Source organism: Dermacentor variabilis, chromosome 9, assembly GCF_050947875.1.
Source record: "Dermacentor variabilis isolate Ectoservices chromosome 9, ASM5094787v1, whole genome shotgun sequence".
Taxonomy (NCBI): domain Eukaryota; kingdom Metazoa; phylum Arthropoda; class Arachnida; order Ixodida; family Ixodidae; genus Dermacentor; species Dermacentor variabilis.
In genome coordinates, this window is record NC_134576.1 from 150,630,359 (window position 1) to 150,653,259 (window position 22,901).

The following is a 22,901-nucleotide window of genomic DNA, read 5'->3' on the forward strand; positions in this document are numbered from 1 at the left end:
CAACAAAATAAGGAAGTTCGTCAGCGTCCGTAAAAGGGTTTCAGACGCACCACGTGGACAACTTCAGATCGTGCGCGGCGCCGCTGTGAATGCGAAATTCCGTCTGGCACGACCTCATAGTCCAGTGCGCCAATACGTCGAATGACCTTGTAGGGTCCAAAATAGCGACGCAATAGTTTCTCACTCGGTCCTCGTCGGCGTATCGGTGTCCAAACCCAAACACGGTCACCGGGCTGGTACTCGACGAAGCGTCGTCGGAGGTTGTAGTGTCGGCTGTCGGTTCTCTGTTGGTTGTTGATCCGTAGGCGGGCGAGCTGTCGGGCTTCTTCGGCGCGCTGGAGATAGCTAGCGACGTCAACATTCTCTTCGTCAGTGACGTGGGGCAGCATGGCGTCGAGCGTCGTCGTCGGGTTCCTGCCGTAAACCAGCTTAAACGGCGTGATCTGTGTTGTTTCTTGCACCGCTGTGTTGTAAGCGAAGGTTACATACGGCAGGACCACGTCCCACGTCTTGTGCTCGACGTCGACGTACATTGCTAGCATGTCGGCGAGGGTCTTGTTCAGGCGCTCCGTGAGACCATTCGTCTGCGGATGGTAGGCAGTTGTCCTCCTGTGGCTTGTCTGGCTGTACTGCAGAATGGCCTGGGTGAGCTCTGCTGTAAAAGCCGTTCCTCTGTCAGTGACGAGGACTTCTGGAGCACCATGTCGCAGCAGGATGTTCTCGACGAAAAATTTCGCCACTTCGGCTGCGCTGCCTTTTGGTAGAGCTTTAGTTTCAGCAAAGCGGGTGAGATAGTCCGTCGCCACGACGATCCACTTATTCCCGGATGTTGACATCGGAAACGGCCCTAACAAATCCATCCCAATCTGCTGGAATGGTCGGCGAGGAGGTTCAATCGGCTGTAGTAATCCTGCTGGCCTTGTCAGTGGTGTCTTGCGTCGTTGACAGTCTCGGCATGTCTTGACGTAACGGGCGACGTCGGCGGTCAGACGTGGCCAGTAATACCTCTCCTGTATTCTCGACAGCGTCCGGGAGAACCCGAGGTGCCCAGCGGTTGGATCGTCGTGTAGGGCGTGCAGTATTTCTGGACGCAGCGCTGACGGTACAACAAGGTAGCTGGCGCGGACTGGTGAGAAGTTCTTCACAAGCAGCTTGTTTTGTAGCGCGAATGAAGACAAACCGCGCTTAAATGCCCTAGGGACAACGTCGGTGTTCCCTTCTAAATACTCGACGAGGCCTTTTAGCTCCGGGTCTGCTCGTTGCTGTTTAGTGAAGTCTTCCGCGCTTATTATCCCAAGGAAGGCGTCGTCGTCCTCGTCGTCTTGCGGCGGGGGATCGATGGGGGCGCGTGATAAGCAGTCGGCGTCGGACTGTTTTCTTCCGGACTTGTATATTACCGTGACGTCATATTCTTGTAGTCTGAGGCACCACCGCGCCAGCCGTCCTGAAGTGTCCTTTAAGTTAGCTAGCCAACACAACGCGTGGTGGTCGCTGACGACTTTGAATGGCCCGCCATAGAGGTAAGGGCGGAATTTAGCTGTAGCCCAAATGATGGCGAGGCATTCCTTTTCAGTCGTAGAATAATTGCTTTCCGCTTTTGACAGCGACCGGCTAGCATACGATATCACCCGTTCAAGTCCTTCTTTCCTCTGGACTAGGACGGCACCGAGGCCTAGGCTACTGGCGTCAGTGTGGATTTCGGTATCGGCGTCCTCGTCGAAGTGTGCAAGTACCGGCGGCGACTGCATGCGTCGTTTGAGTTCTTGAAATGCCTTGGCCTGCGGCGTTTCCCACTTGAACTCGACATCACATTTGGTTAGATGTGTTAGCGGCTCCGCGATGCGTGAAAAGCCCTTGACAAAGCGCCTATAGTAGGCACACATGCCAAGGAATCTGCGCACCGCTTTCTTGTCGGCTGGCTGCAGGAACTTTGCGATGGCAGCTGTCTTCTGTGGGTCGGGGCGTACTCCTGATTTGCTGATGACGTGGCCTAGGAACAAAAGCTCATCGTAAGCGAAGCGGCACTTTTCAGGCTTCAGAGTGAGCCCTGATGACTTGATGGCATCTAGTACTGTCGCAAGCCGCCTCAGGTGATCGTCGAAATTTCCGGCGAAAACGACGACGTCATCCAAGTAAACGAGACAGGTCTGCCACTTCAATCCTGCTAAAACCGTGTCCATCACGCGCTGGAACGTTGCAGGCGCCGAGCACAGTCCGAATGGTATAACCTTGAACTCGTAGAGACCGTCTGGGGTGATGAAGGCAGTCTTTTCGCGATCTCTTTCGTCGACTTCTATTTGCCAATAGCCAGACTTGAGGTCCATTGACGAGAAGTATTTAGCGTTGCAGAGCCGATCCAGTGCGTCGTCTATCCGTGGGAGGGGGTATACGTCCTTCGTGATCTTGTTGAGACGACGATAATCGACGCAGAAACGCAGGGTTCCGTCCTTTTTTTTCACCAAGACTACAGGAGATGCGCACGGGCTTTTGGACGGCTGGATGATGTCGTCGCGTGGCATTTCGTCGACTTGGTGCCTTATAGCTTCACGTTCTCGCGTCGAAACTCGGTATGGGCTCTGGCGGAGAGGTTGAGCGTCCTCTTCGGTTATTATGCGATGCTTTGCGACTGGGGTTCGTCGAATCCTTGATGACGTCGAAAAGCACTCTTTGTATCGTCGAAGCAGACTTCTGAGCTGTTGTTGCTTAATCGTGGGGAGACTTGGATTTATGTCGAAGTCTGGCTCGGGAACTACGGTCGTCGGGGTAGATGCGGCAGAATCCGAGGGGACAAACGCATTGCTGTTTTCCAGAATTTCCTCGATGTACGCGATTGTCGTGCCCTTGTTGATGTGCTTGAACTCCTGGCTGAAGTTTGTCAGCAACACTTCAGTTTTCCCTCTATGTAGTCGAGCGATCCCTCTTGCGACGCAAATTTCACGGTCTAGCAGCAGACGTTGGTCACCCTCGATAACGCCTTCTACGTCGGCAGGCGTTTTGGTGCCTACGGAAATGACAATGGTGGAGCGAGGCGGGATGCTGACTTGATGTTCGACACACTCAAGGCGTGGTGACTATGAGGGCTCTCCGGCGGTATCGCATGATCTTCCGGCAGCGTTATGGACTTCGACTTCAGGTCGATGACTGCGCCGTGTTGGTTGAGGAAGTCCATGCCGAGAATGACGTCTCGTGAACACTGTTGGAGGATAACGAAGGTGACAGGGTAAGTCCGGTCGTGAATGGTAATTCTTGCCGTGCACATTCCTGTCGGCGTAATCAGGTGTCCTCCAGCGGTCCGAATTTGAGGGCCTTCCCATGCAGTCTTAACCTTCTTCATCTGGACGGCGATGTGTCCACTCATGACTGAGCAATCGGCGCCTGTCTCGACTAAGGCGGTGACTGCGTGGTCGTCTAGGAGCACGTCGAGGTCGGTGGTTCTTTGTCTTGCGTTGCAGTTGGGTCTTGGCGTCGGATCACGGCTGCGTCGTGTTGAATTGAAGCTGGTACGTCGCGTCGTCAAGTCGTCTTTCGTCGGTGTAGTCTTGGCTTCCTGACTTCCTCGGGACGGGGGCGCGTCGTTATTATGTCGTCGAGATTGTTTCTTCGGCGCTTTCGTCGGCGGCGGAGGATCTTCGTCAGTTCGACGAACAGCAACCGCAGCTCCATCGGTTGCTGCTTTTAGTTTTCCGGATATGGGCTCGCTGACCGGCCCCTGGCTGGGCCAGTGCATGGTCGGCGCTGCGGCGACAGGTAGCGGCCTGGTGATGGCGAACGCGACGGTCGTCGAGAGCTCCATTGAGTAGTGGCGAGGTAGTCGGCGATGTCACGTGGGTGCTCTCCAAGCTGTGGACGCGGCGCGTTGACGGCGAAACCTCGCAGTCCCATCTCTCGGTATGGGCATCGTCGTTAGACGTGACCTGCTTCTCCGCAGTGGTAGCAGAGCGGGCGGTGGTCAGGAGCGCGCCAAACGTCTGTCTTCCTCGGATGGCTGCGCTGGGCGACGGGTGGGCGTGCTGGCGGCGGCGGTGGTGGTCGACGGAATTGCGGCGTTACGGGGCCCTGGCGCGGTCGTGGAAAGGGACCTTGACGGCGGGCGACGGCGGCGTAGCTCATCGCTTGCGGCTGGGGCTGCGGCGGTTCTGGTTGCACCTCAGGAACTCCAAGCGATCGGTGCACCTCTTCTTTTACGATGTCGGCGATCGAGGCCACTTTAGGCTGCGGCGAAGGCAAGACCTTGCGCAGTTCTTCGCGCACAATGGCCCTGATGGTCTCGCGCAGATCGTCCGTGGCCAGTGATTGAATTCCTGCGTAGTGGGTAGAGCTTGTACGGCGGATGAACTGCCGGTTCCGCATTTCGAGTGTCTTCTCGTTGTTCGTCGCCTCACGAAGAAACTCTTCGACGGTCTTCGGTGGGCTTCTTACCATCCCGGCGAAAAGTTCCTCCTTTACACCACGCATCAGTAGGCGGACTTTCTTCTCCTCGGCCATATCCGGGTCGGCGTGGCGGAACAAACGGCTCATTTGTTCCGTAAAAATGGCAACGTTCTCGTTTGGTAGCTGCACTCGGGCGTCCAGCATAGCTTCAGCCCTTTCCTTGCGCACGACGCTTGTAAAGGTGCGTAGGAAGCCGCTACGGAACAGGTCCCACGTTGTCAAGGTCGATTCCCTGTTCTCAAACCAAGTTCTGGCGGTGTCTTCTAAGGCGAAGTAGACATGCCGCAGCTTCTCGTCGGAGTCCCAGTTGTTGAATGTTGCGATTCGTTCGTAGGTCTCCAGCCATGATTCCGGGTCTTCAGTCGCTGCTCCACGGAAGGTTGGTGGGTCCCGAGGTTGTTGTAGGATAACAGGGGACGCTGGGGCAGCCATTGGGGTTGTCTTGACCACGATCTTTGCCGTCTCAGGTAGATGTCCGTGCTCTGGGGGCAGTCCTTGCAGTCTGCGGCTAGCACGCTGGTCTTGGGCGATGTTGGTTCTGTCCTCGGGCTTCGGGCTTGGGTCGCGGCTTTGTGGGGGCGTTCGGTACATGAACGCACAAGCACCGCCACCAGATGTCACGTGGTAGTGACGGTGAAGAAAGCAGCAATACGGTGGAATACAAAACTAGCTTTTATTGGGCGAACCTGTGCCCACAAAAACAGGCTACACTTATAGCACAACGATAGCGGCGAACACGGTCGGCGATCGTCGAAAATCTGATCAGCGGGTCAAGCGCGTCGGCTTTTATAGATCGGTCGTCGAATGTTCCAGATTAACCGTTCGGACCCGCGTGCCTTCCACAAAGTTCTACACCATTCGCGTCACGCGATGAAATCAGATAACACAACGCTCGGCTACAACAGACAGCCGGATAGAAGCATCCATAACTTTCCAGAAACTTCGGATACATGCAGGCGCGTCCCGCGCTGTGCGATTACATTCGTTAGGCGGCGAAACGTGGTCGCCCGATAAAGATAAGTACACGTGTCAATATTTTCTGACATCGTTTTATTGCTCATAGACGTGAGTTCTGCCAAAACCCAGCTTGCCATATTTGAAAGTGACAGATTTTAGGCAAATTTTAGGTCCTCTAGATAAAATCACGAACGTTCAGTGAATGCGCCCATAAGATTTTTAAGATTTCAGATTGTCTTCATATACCGGCCACACTTACTAGGAATATGGTCTGAGAAATAAACCACGGTCGCAATCTTGTACGCGTTCGAAAAGCCGACGTTCGGTTTCACTTCACACGATTATCTAGGCCGCGCCGATAATAAGTTCACGTTGAATGTGTTCACAAAGTCATGTTCACGCCAAGCACACCACTATGTTTTGCACCATTTTAGCCGTTTAGAGGCGCCAGGCTACCCAGTGGATGTCCTTACGTCTGTGATAAAGAAAAAATCAAGCCTGATATGAAAGTATCGAGCAACGAAACCAATAATTGAAGTACATAAAAGAAACATAAACTTGGTCGTGGACCACTACGTGGGTCGGGTAACAGTTATAAACACTTGAAAGGATGGGGACGACAAGCGAGGACGCAGCACGAAGGCTCAAGTCCTGTTTCTTTATCCTCGTTTCTTCAAGCACTTTGTGCTATGCCACACCAACTAAGTCGAACGTCAGCCCTTGCCGCTGCGAGCATTGTCTGTTGCACAATATTGCCGCACCTTGCAACAGGCGCCACAGAATTAGAAAGCAGACACGCGCTTGTGACGGGTGCCAGCAGACCCTCAGCGCGCGGGCGCGTGTTTTTCGTGTGCGCAGTTGACGGTTGCAGACTCGGGCTCAACCCGTCGACTAAAGGTCGCCTATTTTCCTAGAACGTGACATTTCTGGTGGAGGTGCGGGGTAACCTGGACATATCCTTGCAGCAAGAAGGTCAGCGCCAGTGCACCGTGCCAGCAGGAGAATTCGGGGACCAGCCCCTGAGATTGTACCATCATCTGGAATGGCCACGGTGTGGAGTCGGCCTCAGTACCGACTCACTACACGCGGAACCCGCGAGTGCCAAGTTCCTTCTACGGCGACCTTTTTGAAGACGTGGAAGACTGGCTGGTGGACGACTTTGAGCGAGTAGCAGATTTCAACGAGCGGGAGGGCAAAGCGAAATTAAGGAACGTATATTTCAGCCTCGAGGACGGCGTTCGCACCTGGTTCCAGAACCGCGAAGAGGCCCTGACGTCATGGCATGAGTTACGTCGGCAACTCTTAGAGACCTACTCGAACCCCGATCACCGCGAGCGAGCATAAGGGTCCTTCCACTCACGCCCTCAGAAGCCGAATGGAAGTGCCACTATGTACGTGGAAGACATGACACGTCTCTTCAGGCGAGCTGATCCTAGCATGCTGGAAGCCAAAAAGCTCCGTCATTTGATGCGCGGTGTCAAAGAGCAGCTTTTCTGTGGGCTTGTTCGTATTCCACCGATGACGGTTGCCGACTTCCTCACGGAAGCAGCTGCTACGGAAAAGGCGCTGCAGCAGCGGTCGAACCGGCACGACCGCGAAGTAAACGCTGCTTCGACAACCATCGGCCTGAGAGCTTTCGCTACTGACATTGCTCCACGAGATGTTACGTTCGGTAGTCGAGCTCCAACAGCTACACCGGGCACAGCAAACTGCGGTCAACTACATCACCGACATCGTGCATGACGAAGTGCAGCAAGCACTCGGGGTACCTCAACCTCAGCCCGAAAAGACACCCCAGGCGAGCGAATTTCGGCGCACGACTTGCGCTGACACGTCGAGGCGGAGCTCCCCTACATCGGCATTACCACCACCCCCGGCGAGCGATTTCCAGCGTGTGACTTATGGAGACACATTGAGGCGCTTCATTCTTGCATCAATACCGCAAGCGCCGACTTGCTTGCATCACCGCCGACTGCGTCAGGTGCTTAAAGCAATACGATCTGCTAACGTTACACTTAAGCCTCAGCAGTGCCGCTTCGACTACCAAGAGTTGAAGTTTCTCGGTCATGTCGTGAGCGCGGAAGGCGTCCGTCCCGATCTCAACGAAACTGCCGTTGTGGCCGCTTTTCCAACCCCTACCAATAATAAAAGTGTCCGACGCTTCCTGGGTCTGCGCGCGTACTACCGACGCTTTTTAAATAATTTTTCAGATTGCTGAACCACTTACTCGTCTCACAAGAGACGTTATGCTGTTAATTTGGAGCGCTGAACAAGATACAGCTTTCACCGAACTCCGATACCGCCTGGCTTTGCTGCCCGTTCCTGGACACTTTGACGAACAGGCCGAGGCTGAAATTCACACAGACGCCAGCAGCATTGGTCTGGGCGCGGTACACGTGAAATGGCAGGAGGGCGTGGAAAGCGTTGTCGCGTTCGCAAGTCGCATTCTATCGCGCCCAGATTCCAACCACAACAACACGGAGAAAGAGTGCCTTGCTGTCGTATGAAAAATGGCCTGGCTCAACGACACGGTGACTGACATGCTCTCTATGTACGTGGACGTAGTGCACAAAACATGGGATGAAGTACTTCCATACGTAACGTTTGCGTACCACATCGCTAATCAGGAGACCACACGCTTCACGCTGTTCTGCCCTGTTTACGGTCCCGAAATCCAGACCATGCTTGAAGCACTGCTCCCATGCGACACTTTTGATCATCTAGACCAAGACGCCGAGCTCTTCGTGCAGCGCGCCGAGGACGCACTCCTACTGGCTCGCACGAGCATAAAGGAACAACAGTGCATCGACAAACGACACTACAACCTCCGCCATCGACAAGTGGAGCACAAGTCAGGTGATCGGATTCTGGTTAGGAATCCTGTCCGCTACGAAGGCTTATCCTAGAAGCTTCTCAGCCGGTACTTCGGGCCTTACAAAGTGCTGCGGCGAGTGAGTGACATCAATTACGAAGTTCGTGACGGAAGCCAACGAACTCGACGTCGAAAGACACTATTCGAGAGTGTGCACACTGTGCGGCTGAAACCATGCCGCACCCCATAACCAACATAGATTTTGAACTATTTCGTTCTTTTTGTTTTATTTATTTTTTCGCAGATAATCATTTAGTACCTCAATGACCCTACCGCACGTTCTATGGCAGCGCTTCGGCAAGCGTTTGTGTGTACACGTGTCTTTGCGTGTGTGTTTCCACACTCCCCCTGTAGCGTGTGTGCTTCTTTCAGCGTTGGGTGCAAGCTCTCCAGAGGGGATAGTGCCACGCCTTGCAACAGGCGCAGCGGAACTGGAAAGCATACGTCCACGCGCAGGCTTTTACGGTGAAGAGTCTCCAATTCGCGCGTGGGCGCTTGAGTTTTTGTGCACGCAGTTGACGGATGTAGGCTCGCGCTCAACCCTTAGGACGCCTGTTTTCCTAGAACGTGACAATATTGGCGCGCCAGCACTCCGATGAAGACGAGGACAACGCGTGTAGGCATGAACGTTTTTGTCAGGGCGCAGTGAATGCGCTCGATATTAAAAAAAAGCGACCCGCCGCTTTGCCTCTTGAATAGCGCTCTACGACCTCTGTTTCTGACGTTGCGACACTGGTGGATGTGCTGGAGCCTGTAACCCCATGCGGGCAACCCCTGTTCGGAGCCGTACACACAGTGCCGAAGCTCCACCTCTCATTACGATTCCAGTCCACTGTTTCAGTCGGCGCCTGCTCGGCCTCAGGCCGGGGTTCCCTCCCGTTGCGACTCTCACCGACATGGCTGCATCATCGGCGCTTCTCCCTCCTTCACAGGCGGCGCCTAGCCTTTCCAAGATGACCCTTGAACACCCTCGCGTCCCCGACATCTTCCACGGCGATGCTTTTGAAGATATTGAGTACTGGCTTGACCAGTACGAACGCGTCGCTCTGTTCAATCGCTGGAACGACCCACTAAAACTCGCGCACGCTTATTTTGTGCTTCAAAACAGCGCTCGTACATGGAACGCGAACAGGGAAGCGAGCTCTTAAACGCGGGGCAATTTTCGTCGTCAGCTCCTTGATTCATTCTCGAGCTCGGACCGGCGCGCTTACGTGCAGCAACCTATTGAGGCGCGGGTACAGAAACCCAACGAAACCGTCGCCATGTAGGCGGAAGTTATGGTCCATCTGTTTTGCCGAGCTGACCCCGATATGACCGAGGCAAAGAAGGTGCGTCACCTTATGCGGCGAATTAAGGAACCGCTGTTTGCCGGTCTTGTCCGAAATGCGCCAACAACGGTCGACGAATTTGTCAAGGAAGCGACTGTCATCGAGCGGGCACTTCAGCAACGTTGCCGCCACTTCGACCACCAGTCAAACAGCACACCAATCAGCTCTGCCGCTCAGTTTGTTGACCACATGCACCTCTTTACGGGACATGATCCGTGACATCCTGCGTGAAGAGCTGCGAGTCCTCGTGATTCCGCCTACTGAGTCGCCGGTCGTTTCTGTTGCCGAAATCGTGCGCCAGGAGTTGCGGCAAGCCTTCTCCTCACCAGCCGCATGTCCAGAAACACGTCCGCGGACCTATGCCGACATGGTCCGACGTCCTCCCCCTTCACCTCCGGCAACACCATTTCAGCCACGGCCCGCTACCGTGCTGTGGTGGCAAAGGGAGTCTGAGACGACCTCTAGTTCACCGTACCGACTTGTGGCGCGCGGCTGACCGTCGACCACTTTGCTTCCACTAGAGTGTACTAGATTCGGACACTCTACTTCCACTGCGGCAAACCAGGCCACATTGCCCGCTACTGCCCCCATCCAGACGTTGGAGTCGGCGCCTTTTCGCCTACCGCTTCCGTGCACTTCGACGACCGTCGCGACCCGCGCAGCTATCAGCTGTCGAACAGCCAGGCAGCTTCACCGCGTCGTCCCTGGTAACACCCGTCACCTGTGCGTTACATTTCCCCAAACCGGCAGAATTTCACCACTGACGTCGGCAGGGGTGGTCGCTCCGCTAGTCCGTGCCGAGGAAACTAATGGCAGCAACCTTCGGGGGGCAAGGTTGCCTTGTGTCGAGAAGCCAAAAATACGCCCCACGCTCCCCGCGAAGATGACGACTACTCACGCCGACGACGTTGCCCGTGCCGATCTCGGCATTCTAGTGGATGGACATCACGTCATCGCACCTGTTGACACTGGCGCAGCAGACTTCTCGATTATGCGGTAAGAGCTGGCCGACATAATTAGGAAAGTGAAGACGCCGTGGACAGGGCACCACACAAGAAGTGCCGGGGGTCAGCTAATGACACCAACGGGAACATTAAAAATTAAATTACGTGGTTTTACGTGCCGAAACCACCTTCTGATTATGAGGCACGCCGTAGTGGAGGACACCGGAAATGTTGACCACCTGGGGTTCCTTAACGTGCACCTAAATCTAAGTACACGGGTGTTTTCGCATTGCGCCCCCATCGAAATGAGGCCGCCGAGGCCGGGATTCGATCCCGCGACCTCGTGCTCAGCAGCCTAACACCATAGCCACTGAGCAACCATGGCGGGTAACGGGAACATGCAATGCCCGAATCCACAACCGTAATTCCAGCTTCGTTGCCAATTTCGGCATTCTCCCCGACTGCTGCAACGACCTCATCTTGTGGATGGATTTTCTGCTAATCACGGTGCAGTCATAAACATTCCGGAACGTATGGTGACATTTTCTGCCAGCCCATACGGCGACCCGATGAATGACGGGCAACATGAGCGTTTGCGAATCGCCGACGATGCGAGCATTCACCGGTAGTCCTGCCGCCTTGTATCTGTATCATACACGAAGCCCTACCACGGGGATGTGATCACGGAGCAAATCGTTGCACTATTGCTCACGCAAGGCGTTTCCATTGCTAGAGCCGTACTCGACATGACTCATGTTTGAGGTTTATTTGATTTCTTTCTGTACATCAACAGAAATCGAAGCAAAAGCAAAAGGCTATACAGCCTGACAGAGGCTTTTGCTCCGAGATACAGTTCAGCAAGCAGGCATAAGCAGACAAAAGATAATCATTGAACAATCTAAATTGTCTCTAGATATAAAAAAAACAAAAGAAATATAACAGAGTAGAGAAAACAAGCAGATCGACATTCATATATTGTAACAAGCAGAAAAAGAAAGAAACAATGTGTGCTAAGAAATAAACACAGTGTACATTGAGTAAGATAAAAAAGTCAATACACATGGAGGTTGTAATCAACACTTACAGAAATTAAACATATTCAATGCAATTTTCAAGAAGAATTTGTTTAAACCTATTTTTGGAAATTTGTTTATTTAGGTCTAAAATGTTGCCAAGTTTATTAAGCAGACTGGGTATTTGATGCAGAATATGCTGCCGACCATAGGTAGTTCTAATTTTTGGTGTTCTTATACTTTGTGACCGGAGGCAATATTGAACACATCTAGAAGAACTGTACGTGGGGTATAGCTTATTATTTTGGATATGCAGAAAAAGATTAAGATAATAGATTTGGTTAGCTTGCAATATGAAATGTTTAGTAAAAAGCGGACGGGTGCTGAGACCTTGCGGCTGACCATAATATCCCTCAAATATTCGTAGTACCTTTTTTTGTAATGTGAGTAATGTGGTATAGTTCTGTGCTGTCGTTGTGCCCCAAATCAACACGCAGTAACTAAGCCTGGAATAGAATAACCTATAATATAGCGCTTTCTTGAGCCAAAGTGGTAATAATCGGCTTAAGCTGTATATACATCCAACACTTTTGCTTAATTCTAATGCTAGTTTATTTACGTGTTCATTCCAAGACAGGTCTTCCTGGAACCATACGCCCAGAAATTTTTGAACCTTAACTTGCTGAAGCGACTGGCCCTCAAAGTAAACATTTAAGCTTATATTCCGTGGCTTATTGATAGGTGCAAACAATATGTATTTAGTTTTACTCACGTTTAGTCGTAACTTCTTTATTTTAAGCCAACAAGACAGCTTACTTAGATAGGTATTTACACTTCCTTCAAGGTTAGAAATTGAAACATCAGTAAAAAAAATATTAGTGTCATCGGCGTACATAATTATTTTAGGAGAATCCGGAATGCAACACAGGTCATTTACGTAAATTATAAATAACAGTGGACCGAGTATAGATCCTTGTGGGACACCTTTCTTGACCTTAGCATGCGAGGATGCGGAAGTCCTGCGGAAGGCCTGCGGAAGTCCTCACGAACTTCAGCAACGAACTTCGTCACATCCAGAAGGCTACCGCAATAGCGTACTGCGACGACATGACCCAAGTTGCAGATTGTTTCGCTCTACAAGCAACGACCGTCCCGCCCTGGACTCCTTTGTTTATAGAGGTCAGCGTCCCCCTGTCGCCATCCGCGCCTCGCTGTCGCCATCCGCATATGGCGCCGCGCTTATTGGAGCTGATACACCAGTTCGAAGATTGCTTTTCGACTGTGTCAAAGGTTGCACAAACACCACTGACCTAGCACCCTATCATCACGGATTAAACTAGTCGGCCGATTCAGCAAAATTCCTACCGTGTAGCTCCAAAGGAACGTGAAGAAATTCAAAAGCAAGTGGAGAAAATGCTCGACGATGATGTGACACTGCAGCCTTCGATAAGTCCTTGGGCGTCACCCGTGGTTTCAGTCAAAAAGAAAGACGGCAGTTTGCGATTCTGCATCGGTTACCGCAAATTAAACCAGGTCCCGAAGAAAGACGTCTATCTGCTGCCACGCATCGACGATTCGCTGGACAGGCTGTGGCATGCACGTTATTTTTCACCAATGGACCGACGAAGTGAGTATTGGCACATCGAGGTCGATGAAAGAGAATGTGAGAAAACTGCCTTCGTGATCCCCGACGGCCTTAACGAATTTAAGGTCCTTCCTTTCGATTTGTGCTCAGCGCCTGCCACTTTTCAGCGTTTAATGGATACCGTACTTTCAGGCCTGAAGTGGCAGGCATGCCTGGTCTATTTAGACGATGTCATAGTGTTCTCAGCTACATTTGAGGAGCACCTAAGCCGGTTACTCACTGTTCTCCAAGCCACACGCTCGGCTGCCCTGACGTTAAAGCACGAGAAATGTCATTTTGGTTTCAGTGAACTGTGCCTACTCGGTCACGTCGTCAGTCACGAGGGTGTATTACCTGATCCAGCCAAAATACACGCTGAGGCCAAGTTCCCCACACCATCCGACAAGAAGACAGTGAGGTGCTTCTTGGGGCTGTGCGCCTATTACCGACGCTTTATTGCGAAATTTTCATGTATTTCTGCGCTGTTAACACTCCTGACACGAGACGATGTTCCTATTCTGTTGGGGGGGGGGGGAAATGAGCAAGTAGCATTTAGCCAACTACGCCAACGCCTGCAAACACCTCCTGTTGCGCACTTCGACCACGATGCCCCTACATCAATTCACCCTGATGCAAGCAATGTTGGTCTGGGTGCCGTACTGGTGCATTGGCTACACAGCTCCGAAAAAGTAATCGCCTATGCTAGCCAAACTCTCCCTCTCGTACGGAGAAAAACTACTCAACTACCGAGAAGGAATGCCTCGCTGTTGTGTGGGTGGTTATCACATTTCGCTAGTATTCGTAGGGCCGTTCATTCACGGTTGTCAGCGATCATCATTCTCTTTGTTGACTAACTTAAATGACCCATCTGGCCGTCTGGCGCACTCGAGTCTTAGACTTCAGGAGTTCGACATGACCATCATTTACAAATCAGGAAAGAGGCACACCGACGCCGACTGCCCCTCGCCGTCACCCGTCGAGTCCGCAGGGCTTGCCCGGGCCGCTTTCGCCGGGAGTCATATAGGAAGCGGCCTTCTCGCCGTTGCCCACCGACCGCTTTACTCCCGGGACTGGCCGCTGGGTCCTCTTCGCTTCGGGGAGACGCTTCACGGAACGGCCAGCCGCTCCGTAAAACCAGTGCTTAGCGAATCTTCACCTAGTTTCATCAATCTTGCTCTACAGCTACCGAAACGTGCGTGGAGGCCACTGCAAGTTTAGTGACTCTATCGCCGAGCAAACCCGACTTATCAGCCAGAGAAGACCGACACACAGTACAGGCCGCGCCAAGCCAGGCGCCGAGAGCCCAGAATGACGGAAGTAGAAGTCGAAGGAACTACCCTCCCGGAGGAGGACTATATCCCAGCAGACTGGACCACTATCATCGGAACCTATGAAGGCAAGTCCCAATCAAAATCCTCAAGGGAGGATATGAACGGGGTACGCGGAAAACAGAATGCATGTGAGGAACGCACCGAAACGCTCCCCCCGCGTCGACGTGGCGTCCGAGTTACCGCCCGGACCCGGCGCACATGCGTGCAACGCAGCAAGTCACGCGCAGAAGTCGCTAAATGGCTCCATTGCCGCAACATGCGATAAAGGTAGTTTTCAGCTCGCAGGGAGGCCTCTTCTTACCCAAGATACAGCCGCAGCTGCTGCTCCGCTGCCTCTGCGAAGCGGCGAAGATACCGATAGGAGCAGAAGTGCAACTACGCGTGCACCCAACGAACAACACGTGCACAGTGGCCACCGCTAACCAGGAAATAGCCCTTAACCTGGTTAAAGTCAGAAACATTACCCTAAACGCAAAGGCGTATGGGGTTGCAGCGTACATAGTCCCTGCGGCGGACACAGTACGAGGCGCGATTGCCAATGGTTTTTGGGATGAAACGGAAGAAGAGCTTCTATAAGATCTACAAGCGAGAAATCCAGAAGCAGACATCCTACTAGCAAGACGCATGGGCAAGTCTAAGTCCATCGTTATAACCTTTGCTCAGGGACCCATCCCCCGTAGAATTATTTACTTTGGGGGTGTGCACCTGTGCACGCCATATAGGGCGCGACCTGCACGAACTGCCACGCCCCAGGACACAGACATGATGTGTGCCCACAAGAGAAAATACCGAGATGTCCAAGATGCGGCGAAGACTACAGCGAAGACAGAAGGCGTTAGCGCGTGCCCCGATGCATCCTGTGCTGCAGCGAGCCCCTTGCACGAACAGGATGCTGCAAAGCAACACAGCGACAACAAACAACGAAGCCTTCAGTTAACAAGAGCACAACCGGAAGATGGCAGCTACATCCCGAAGATTTCCCAGAGTGGAATCCATCAGCCACCACAAAGGCCCCCGAGGAGCTCACATGGGCAGAACGAATCGCCCGCAAATCAGACCTCCGGGACGAGGAGTTGGCCCGCCTTCGAGAGGAGGTAAGAGGCTTACGACAGGCCATCACCCAACCTAACCTCTCACCCATTACCCAAACTATCACCCAGCCCTTGCACCCACTTCCTGGTCACCCTTTATCCCTAGACACTCAGAGTTCATGTCCCGCAGAAACCTAAACCTCCACACCACCTACAAGAAAGAAAAGAAAAGAAGTTCTTCCGTTGTCAGACGAAACAGCTGAGATTGAACCATCAGACAAAACAGCTGAGATGGAGGCTGAGTTTGAAGCCAAACTTGAGGCAAAATTAACAGCGAAACTAGCAGACTTCCAACAGCAGATGCGCGATCAATTTCAGCAATTCTCAGAAAATCGCCTACAAAGACTCGAGGCTCAATTTCCAACACTCGAAACTCGTATGGACTGTCTCGTTGACGAACGCTTCAAAATTTTAGAGAACAAACTAGATACCTTCTGTACCCAGCTCAGCACACAAATGAGCTTAATTGTGGTGGAGGCAACCAACCAAATGCAGGCGGCGTCCCTACCCCAAATCACCCGCCCCCCTTCCACTTCCAAAACTTCTGGCCAGCAAAATGGCAGGTGATTCACCTAAATTGAAGACTACTCCTCCTTTTTTAAAACTCTGGCATTGGAACTGTCGTAGCATGCGTCGTAAACGAGAAGCGCTAATGCAACTCAGACTAAATGAGGAACACCCACCAGACCTAATTCTGTTACAGGACCCTCAAATTAGTGTTTAGCGCCCGGGATATACTGCTCATCACTCACCAAATGATAGTGCTCCAGTTGTGTCCACCTTTATCAAGCGATTCCTAAGGCACACACAACTTACATTACCACACAAAGTCGAAAACGTAGTCCTTGAAGTAATCCCAGTCGACATTAAACAGGATTCCTTGCTCATCGCCAACGTCTATAATCCACCGAGCATGTCAGCAACGCGCTGCGCTAAAATAGCGCAAATAACCGCAGCGGCAAATAAAACACCAATCATAGTGGCCGGAGATTTTAAATGCGCATAGATCGACTGGGGATACCAGAACACTTCCGGCAGAGGGAGGTTCTTATGACACAAACTCAACAGTCTCAGCTCACGGTGTCCAATGATTTCGATTGCCCCGCCAGACAAGGTACAACAGGAATGATGGACACAAGTCCGGACCTCACGATGGGCAGACGCATCAAGAATCCGCCTCTTTCACGGCGCGACGGCGCATGCGCCCTGCCCTAGCGGATTAGTCGCGAAACGTTTTGGAAGGGACGCGCGCGCGGCCGCGCGGCCAGATATCGGGGGAAAGTACGCCGGAAAGAAAAGCGCTTGGAGGCACGCTGTTGCAAACGCTCGTGCCATGTACCGCGTTGAAACTCTACTGGTAGCTCGACGTCGGTGCGGTGCCGAAAAGGTGCGTAAGACTGCAACTCCACTTTGTAGGAGAAAAGGGCCAGGGCTTGGTCCGAACTGCACCGTGGACCACGTAGTTGCCGCCTTGCATTGACGGCTGTCAAATTTATCGATAAACCACTGCGTTACACTTGGGCGACATTTCAACAACACGTTGCTGACCCAGTCTTCTTGCAGCGTCGGCCCACTGTTGCAGGTGGTGGAAGCGCGTGCCTCACTTCATGTACTGTTTTAAGGCGTGGTAACATTGGGTCGATACGAGACCGACAAGGCGCTGACGCCGACGATTGGCCGACTATTCAGCACTGTGTCACTGAGACTATTTCATCATAATAGGCCGACAATGGCGCAACCGATGGGTGCGAGTTGTCATATAGTGCGACGGGCTTTCGTGTCGAAAGCACCGACAAAATCAGCGTGCCGACCGTGATAGCGCTTGATCGAACCCTTAGTGATCAGCCGCCGAACCGACAACGCGATGGCTGCAGCTCATTCACTTGTACATATAATTATTCGCGCTCGAAATTCGTCGACATGCCTTCGAAGTTGAAATGCACGATCTTCATCCTCTCAAGCCGTGCGCGTGAAGTTTGAGTCAATGTTGATCCTGTTTAGCGAAGTTTGGGTTACGCCTGACACCGTCGAGTTCGTGCACCCACTACCGATGGAGCTGGACTTAAAAAATAAGCAGTTCCTTTCGTAAGGAAACCACCCTTATAGTTATGTTGCGGCCCTATAGCGATTTGATATCTACTCTTCATTCCGCACGGCACGTACACAGCAAGCGGCAAGCAGCGACACAGCGCTGTGCCAACATCTTGTACTTTGGTCACCGTTCCCGAACGCAGCCGGTTGCATTCCCGTAAATGGTGGGTTTGTGTGTGTTGTTATGCTGACATTTCTTAATTCCAAAAAAGCATTTTGTACCTCTGCGTCAAACAGGAAAGACGAGACAGTGCATTCGATACAGCAGCATAAGCTCGCTCAGTTTCCAACAGTGTCAGCGATGGCGTCCGCCTTTTCGCGAGAGTACTGCACGGCATATAAGTGGGGACAAATGCCGAGCACAGTTGTCTCTAATAATATTTTATAGCACGCGCAAATTGTAAGTATGGTGAAATTAAACAAAACCGAGAATCAGTAGTAACAGCCCGTAATATATATGCGTATTGATCAAAGTTGCAGTTGTTTAAGGGACTCGGCGGCTCATACTGACTCGTCTGTATGTTTTGCTACGTTTTGAGATTATTTCACATCAACGATGCGCCGTTTCTACAATAACCGAAGCTAACAGCGATATGAGGCTGTAGATGTAAACAAATTCACCGCTTTGGCAAATCCCACGTGTAAGGCTGCGCTCGAAGACTTCTTGAATATGCGAAATGCTTAGTGAATGGGTAAAAGGAATACAAAAAGCGATGTGCAATAGCAGACATCAGCTACAATGAACTAAAGGCAGCCGTGTCGGCAGACGGAACTCAGCGTGCCTTTATCGGCCGCGCTGTTACCACAACAGCGCACTTGGGCATGTTCACCAACTATACTCGATGGATGAACGATTGCTGCCCCGGAGAAACCATTAATAATTAATCGCGATTTACGAACCGCACAACCGACGCACACTCAACATGGGCGCAGGTACACAAATCAACAGGCGAAATCTCTGACACCCTTCCGAAACCTTTCCAGTGGCGTGCGTCAGAGGGCAGCACAGGAACATGAAAGAGGCGGATTTGGAATGGAATAGAACAACACATACTTTAGGTAGGGACCACTATATTATCGAAGTTCAAGTCTCAGGCCCCCAAGCGTCTCGTACAAGAATAAAGCATAAGCTAATCAACTGGGATAAATTCAGAAAACGGGAAACAAACAAAGAAACTGGGCCGGTGGACGCGCGAACCTGGACAGCACAGGTCCTAGAGGACCAAGCGGCGTGTACCAAGGAATGTAGCCCAGAACAACAAGTCCCCGTTATGGACTCAAAATTGGCCCATATGGTAGAAGCACATGAAAGTCTCATGAAACGATACGTTCAGCAAAAATGCAATAAGAAGCTCCAAAACAAGATATCTGAGCTTGCAAAACAAATTCAGGATTATAGCCAACAACTTTGTAGGCAGAATTGGCAGCAGATATGCGAAGGTCTCAGAGGCAATCTCAGTACCGCTCGAGCATGGCATCATTTAAAACATCTAATTGATCCCATGAAAGGTCAACAACATACTAGAAATATCGTCGCCCGACTAACACACAACCATAAGTATGACACGCAGGCGCTACTAGAGACTCTTTGGAGCCTGCAAACCTCGCCGGGCTGTTCAAATCCCTTACCGGAGTTCGCCGGCCCACCAAATGCTGAACTGGACAGGGACATCTATACAAGACGTCCGATCAGCACTTCATAGACTCCGCAACACCACGCCAGGCGAAGATCGCATAACAAACGCCGCTCTTTGGAACCTTGATGACAACTGCCTGCGAGAACTTACCAGTATCTTCAACAAGCATTGGCAGAGTGGCATACTGCCAAAGGAGTGGACGCATGGAAGGGTTATTCTAATACCCAAACCCCACAAACCAGTTACACCAGAAAATATGCGCCCCATCTCCCTTACTTCTAGCTTAGGCAAACTCTTTGAGCAAGTCATCCTAGCTAGACTGCACAGCCACATGGAAGACACTGGTCAATACCCACACTCAATGATTGGATTCCGATCTGGCCTATCCACACAAGACGCCATGCTTCAACTCACGACAGCTGTACTGGACCCCCTGATACCCACGCACACCAAAGCGGTACTGGCGATTGACCTCAAGAAGGCCTTCGACAACGTCACCCACGAGGCGATCCTAAAAGCTATGTTATACCTAGGTGTTCGCCAACGAGCATACAACTGCATAAGGTCTTTCCTGCAGAACCGAACGGCCGGCATGTGCGTAGATAACCTTCGTACACGCCGCTACACTCTAACGAATGTGGGCACACCGCAAGGCTCCGTGCCGTCCCCTTTCCTTTTCAATGCAGTACTTATTCCGCTCGCACGGAAGCTGCAGCAAATTCCCCATCTCGACCATACTCTGTACGCGGATGATATCACCCTGTGGACTACATATGGATCAGACGCCCAAATCGAAGAAACACTGCAAACAGCCGCAATGCTAATACAGGACGAAGTCACCAAGGTAGGCCTCACCTGCTCACCGGAGAAATCTGAGCTTTTCTCGATCCCGCCAAAGGGTAAAACATATCATACTCCTATCAGAATCTACGTGCACAATAGAGAGGTTCCACAGGTCCACACTATTCGAATCCTGGGCCTCTACTTGCAACAAGGTGGCAGAAATACCGAAACATTCAGACGTTTAAAGAGCACACTAGCAGCCACCACGCAGCTAATAGGCAGAGTAACAAATAAAGCTCACGGTCTGCGTGAATCAGATACCCTGCAAGTGGCACAAGCTTTTACCATGAGTAAAGCATTGTATTCTGCCCCCTATCTTAGCCCCAATGTAACCTAAACTCAAACAATAAATTCTATAATCAGGCAAGCTACAAAGGCAGCGCTCCGTCTGCCGAAAAACACCAGTAACGAATGCCTGGCGGAGTTAGGTGTGCATACCACCATAGAAGAACTAACCGAAGCACACCTACAGGCACAATATCTCCGATTAGCCGGCACCCCTACCGGAAGACATATACTTTCTAAACTTCAAATTAACATTCCTGCTAATCATAGCTCCCTAAACGGCCTTCCCATGGCAATTCGTCAAACGCTACGCATTCGACCGCTCCCCCGTAACATGCGCCCCGACCAAAACCGCGAGCGACGAAAAGCCAGAGCAGCAGCCCTTCATAAACGGTACGGCGATGAATAGAATGCAATATGGGTAGATGCTGCATGTGATCAGCACGGAGCCACAGCGGTTGCTTACACACCGAACACCCCTCCCTTAATACAGGAACTACCCCCGGGAACAGACTCAGAGGAAGCGGAAGAGATCGCTATAGCGCTAGCGCTCGGCAGCTCCAATGCTACCTACATCTTGACTGATTCTAAAACTGCACTGCTAAATTGTGCTAGGGGCAGAGTTCACCCTGCCACCCTCTACATACTGACCCAGAACCCTCCCTTCTCTCGCAGCGCTGCGCTCATCTGGGTGCCCGCGCACTCGGGAAACCCTGGCAATGAGGCCGCCGATTCTTTAGCCCGAGAGTCGAGAAACCGGGCACAGGCGGATCTCATGGGTGGTTTCTCGAGGGAGTGTGCGTGTACCATCGCTGACTTCATCGCGAATGCTCGTGCCGAGAGGCAAATATCCCTCCCCCCTCACTATTCCATCACTACCAGGGAGCAACACTTATGGCGCCGCCTGCAAACGCGCACGCTACTTACTCCAGCCCTTCTATCCCACTACCGACCCATCCCCCCTTCTTGCCCTCTGTGCAATGGGCCGAAAGCAAACCTCACTCATATACTCCTGGACTGCTCGGCTTCTCCTCCCCCGGCGGGTCGATACTACTCCAAACCTGGGAGGACTGGGAGACCTCACTACGCTCCACGGACCCGGCAAGGCAGAAGATGCCGCCAACCGGGCTGCCAGCGTCATGGACATGTTAAACATGAACGTTTGAGTGCAGTGGGGTCTTGCGGGGAGCCAGGGGGCCTGGGAGGTCCCAAATTCCTTTGCAAAATAAAGTTTTTTCCTCCTTCTCCTCCTCCTCCTCCGCAGGTAACGATGACGTGGACGCTACATATTTTGGCGTCGTCGACTAGGTCACTATTTCACAGGAGCAGCGCCACGACCCAGAGCTGCTCCCACCCATTAATTCCTTGGAAGGCCGAAGTAAAGACGTTCCGCGACTCTATGCCAGGGGACTGCCGTCGTTTTGTCTCTGGAACGATGTTCTATATAAGAACTTCTCTGCCAGTGGCAGCAGGTACCTACTTGTCGTACCAGCATCACTTCGAAAAGAACTACTAAAAGCATGCCACGATGAAACCACCGCAGGTCATCTAGGCTACACGAGAACATTGTCCCGACTCCGACCGAAGTACTACTGGCCAAAGCTACCCGCTGCTGTAAAACGTCACGTACAAACATGTGCGGACTGCCAAAGACGCAAAGCACCTCCCGGCAAGCCCGCAGGTCTCTTACATCCGTTCGAGGTGCAAGGCCAGCCATTCGCCCAAGTTGGAAAGGATTTACTGGGCCCATTCCCAACTTCTACCGCCGGCAACAGATGGATTATTGTTGCCACCGATTACCTGACGTGCTACGTGGAGACAAAAGCTACACAGTGGGGCACAGCAACCGAAGAAGTTCATTTTTTTCATTGAAAGCATCGTCCTCAAGCACGGCGCCCCAAAAGTAGACATCACAGACAGGGGAACTACCTCCACTGCCGAACTTGACTCGCTTCTCAGACTCAGTGGTACAAGCCATCGGAAAACAACCGCTTACCATCCCTAGACGAACGGGCTAACCAAGCGTCTTAATAAGACCCTCGCAGACGTGCTATGCATGTATGTCGACATAGAACATAAGAACTGGGATCAAATTTTGCCTTACGTAACATTCGCCTACAATACCGCTCGACAGGAACCTACTGGAATGACACCGTTCAGCTTGGCCCATGGTCGCGAAGCCACGAAAACGCTGGATGCCATGCTGCCGCACGAGTTTTACGACCTACCTACCGACGTTGACGAATTTACTCGGCGCGCTGAAGAAGCCAGACAGCTTGCCCACGTACGTATCTGCATTCAGCAAGACCAAGATGCAGAACGGTACGATCTTCAACACAGGTCCATTTTCTACACCCCCGGCGACAAAGTATGGGTCTGGATACTCATACGCCGGCGTGGACTCTCCGAAAAGCTCCTAAGACTGTACTTTGGGCCGTACAGGGTGATCCACCG

The 22,901-nt window shown here is 52.1% G+C and overlaps 1 protein-coding gene across 1 annotated transcript in view; it reads right to left on the reverse strand.

Moving 5' to 3' along the window:
• LOC142558586 (uncharacterized) overlaps positions 1–22,901 on the reverse strand; it is a 316,322-nt gene that overhangs the window by 174,424 nt on the left and 118,997 nt on the right. The gene's annotated exons all lie outside the window — the stretch shown is intronic.